Source organism: Physeter macrocephalus, chromosome 7, assembly GCF_002837175.3.
Source record: "Physeter macrocephalus isolate SW-GA chromosome 7, ASM283717v5, whole genome shotgun sequence".
NCBI lineage: Eukaryota > Metazoa > Chordata > Mammalia > Artiodactyla > Physeteridae > Physeter > Physeter macrocephalus.
Genome location: NC_041220.1, coordinates 77,171,941 through 77,176,077, shown reverse-complemented (window position 1 = coordinate 77,176,077; position 4,137 = coordinate 77,171,941).

The following is a 4,137-nucleotide window of genomic DNA, read 5'->3' as shown; positions in this document are numbered from 1 at the left end:
TTTTTAAAACGAAGTTATCCAAGAATGAGACTTTTTAAAATGATAGAAATCTAAGAAGAACTAAGGAGGTAGTCAGTGGGTATTAGGTTTAGGTTCTAGAGTACACGCTGAATGACAGAATTCAAATGAGGGCAACGTACGTTTGCTTTCCTGAAAACAGTGCATGCTTCATCCTACTTGATGCTCCATCCATTTTCTGATAGCAACAGGAGGTCAAGCCATTAAAGGTGGCAGGAAAATGTAGACATCACGAACTTGTAGATTCCCAAGTTTGTATTATTGTCTAGATTTTTGGAAAACATCTGATATTACAAGAATATACTGGACTTAACCATTCTATCGATATCTGACACATGGAGGAGCTGGATCAAATAAGATATTGAATAATTTATATCGCCTTATAATCCTGGTGAACAAATCTCTCAGGTCAATGTGTTTATGACTGATGAAGGGCTAAGAAAGATCCAGAATATAAAATGACCCACTTGCCCTACAGCTATGAAGTAGCCACATGTATAACATATCTCCCAATTCCCCTACCAAAGAAGATGACTATTTCCAGCAAATGCTCTAATACTATCCTCTCCATTCCTAGTGAAGCCTTATGAAACATAAATGGTGACAGAAGCCTCAGTGCTGTGGTGGAAATTCTCAGCCAAGAGAGTGGTGCCTGGGTTCAGGGCTGAATATTTTCAATTGACAGTTTTTCTCCATGAGATTGTGAATGGTGGCCCTTCAAAAGAGACTGTGAGAAATGGGAGCTTAGTCACTGCTCGCAGAATATGACGCACCCCCCCCCAACCCGATCTCCCGGTTCCTGGCCTACATCCTCCAAACAGATCACTGAAGGGTTTTGCTGGGCCAAGCGGAACTGCACTTGGCGTTCCATTCACTGGGAAAGCAGGCATGCTCCTTGTGATGTGATTTTAATTTGGGAAAACTCAGGACACATCAAGACACTGTCACTGAGAGTAGGTACGGTTCCCTTGACAGATGGGATTATGAACCATGCCCAGTCACTGACAAAATACCAAATTTGGTCTGTGGTGTCAGGCCAGACCTATGACCTTTTCTCTCACCAATGAGGTGGAGCAAAGCTGCATCCTGGGCTGTTTTAATTCAATCTATGTTATTCCAATGCTAAAATGACTCAAGGAAGCTGCTAAAAGCTGACATGAGTATGAGTGTCTCCTCGAGAGAGCAATTTGTCCAACTGCCAGACAAAGATGTAGAAGATCAAATCAAGAAAATATACAGGTCTCCAGGTCTCCAAAGAGATCAACGGAAAGGCTGACAGAGAAGTGACAGCATCCAATCTTCTCACTGGTGAGCTTTTAACCTTGCTACAGAGGCTGCAATGGCCTTACCGAAAACAAGTGAACGATCCTTGCAAACCCTGATTTGAAAATCAGGTGACCATGCAGGCAACCACCACGAGCCAGGTAATATACCAGCCTTAAAGGGGAAGTGCAAATAGCAGCATGTGACATGGACTAAGGAGAGGACAAAGCAGAACAGCCAAGCAGATACTGTGTCACAGCCCAAGGGCCATTAGTGCCCGGGTCAGGCGGTGGGTTCGGCTAAAGGAACACAGCAACTACATCAACGGTGAAGAGTGTAATGGAACGTCTGACTGGGGACAGGGGATCGTAGGTCCTAGACCCAGGAGAGGCATTAGAACTGGCCGTGTGATGCTAAGTCAGTCATCTTTCTGGGCGTTGACTGCTCATGTGCATAAGAGATGACCATTGTGCAACTCTTAACATTTTAGAATTTGTGAAGTATTGGAAAACAGCTGATAGAGAGATAATTCACCTGAAAATAGGGGTGGGAGGAAGAGACCAGGTGTACCTTCGAGCAAAGGCTGGTGCAGCCACGGGCCTTGAGGGGCACAGCCTCCTGACCCCAGGAGCCTTCTCAGGGGATGACAACAGGAGCGGAGCGAGCACTTGTCGTAAGCATGCCAACCTGTAAGGCTATGGAGAGTGAATGCAGAAATGCTCCATCACCACCTTCAGTGAAGATCAGCACAACACATGGCTCCATGATGACGTGTAGATGTGAAGATGTGCGGAATTCGCAAGCTTTCAGGGAAATGATAAGAATTGGAAATTCTTTTGTTTTTTTTTAAGGCAGTGGTCAAATATTGCTGCTATAGAAAAAAAAAAAGGACAGTGAACTCAGCAGTAAGGATAACTAAAGTCCAATGCAAAGAAAGGAAAAGTAAGATGGAAAGACAGGTGAGATCATGGTGGTATTTTTCTCCTGGCCAAGATTTCATTCATGTCACCAAAGATTCTTAGAAGATATTGACTTCTAGACCTTGAAAACTCCTCAGGGAGTATCTTTCTTCCTCAGATAGCCAAAGATAACTAGTCTCATCGTTCCCAGAAGCACTGCATTTGCCCTTATCTTTTCCTTTACTAGCAAATTTTAGCTAAGTTGCTCCAAAATAGGATTGAAATATTAGTTCTCCCCATACCATTTAACAGATCTGACAAATGACCATCTCTATAAACAAACTTTTCAGTGGGCGAAACTAATAATCATAACAAAAGCTAAAGAAGGACCTATTGCTAGGGTCATGCACAGAGTTGATGCTAATTGTAGAAGATAAAGGGTAATTTATTATTTTACTTTGTCAAAAAGTGGCAAAAAACCCTCTTTATGCATGGATGCTCATAAACTTTAAATGAATTTCCAACCCATTTTCAAAACCCTTAGTCATGTTTCTAGATGACATTAGCAGCCTTCACTAACAGCTGCCCATTTAGCCCTCAACTCTACAAAGAATGCAGACATCTGGATTCGGGTGATAAAGGAAGCCTCCCCTCCCACCCAAACCTGAAGCACTCAGAAAGATTCTAGCATCTCTAGAGCATCTGAGGATAAGAAATGGTTCCAAAGACATCACTACTAACTTCACAGATGAAGCTCAACAAATTAAAGCAGGGAAAGTGGGTGGGAGTGGTCACTGCTAACCCAGCCACAGCCAGTAGTTCAGCGTAATGCTGGCGGGAAGGAGGCACACAACAGTTCGGCTGAAACGTTTCCACCGGTGACAACAAGAAACAAGATTTATGCAAATTCTAAAGATCAACTCAGCACAAAAAGACCCTCAAATTTCTGAGAAATTACAGACAAGCCCATTGCATAGTTGTCAGAATGGCCTTGAAGCTGTGTGTATACAATTCCAGAACATCCGGTCAATTCAGTGAATACCATCAGTCACATGACTTGTTTGGTCCTCAGTGCACCAAACAACTAGCTGACTGAAATTCTCATTGTTCAACCCATCACTTTGGCATTGTGTCAACAGAGCCCGATTTAAGGCTATGGAGACTGTGGATCTGTGAACTTACAAAATCGAGCATTTGAAAATGGTTTTGAATCTTTCTTTGGATGTTTCTTGACTGAAACAGTGAAAACGATTACTGTTTGTTAACTTCAGAGATCATACAGTGCCTTCCTGATCAACACAGGAGAAATTTTTGCGTGTGGTAAAAATAACAGCTGACTTCCAATTAATCATTGTCTACAGGTGGCTTCTGATCTCTGGTTTCTTTTTAATAACAGGCTCTGTCAATGTAGACACAGCATGCAATGTCACCTATCCTATGTCTTTGCTGAGAAGTATAAATTCAAGTCTTTGGAAAACATAAAGACAACTTATTTGAATTAAATTAAGAGAATGCTTGTTCCTTGTCCCTTAGGATAACGCCACGTCTCTACCTTCTCCCATGGGCAGGAACACTAACCCAGTCTCTGTGGGGACCAGCTCTGCTCAGGAAACAGAGCTTCCTTGAAGATTTCAGACAGGTGACCAGGAGCTCACCTCTCTTTTTCACCCTCACCGTCTAACTAGTCATCATTTAAAATCAATCGTCATTTTTTCTTTGTATAATGTAATATTTTGAAAGTCTCTGTAGGCTCCATAGACTTCCCAAACAACCCTAAAATGGGTCTGTACTAGGAACTGTGGCAGTAGGTCAAGAGTTAAGGTTTAGGGTGTGTAAACCTTAACTCTGTTAGGATATGACAGAGTGACATGCTTTGGATTCTAAAGTGATGGTAACAGAACATTCACAACTGGAACTCTTGAGAGGACCGGCTGCTAGTGTGGAAAGATTTTGTCCA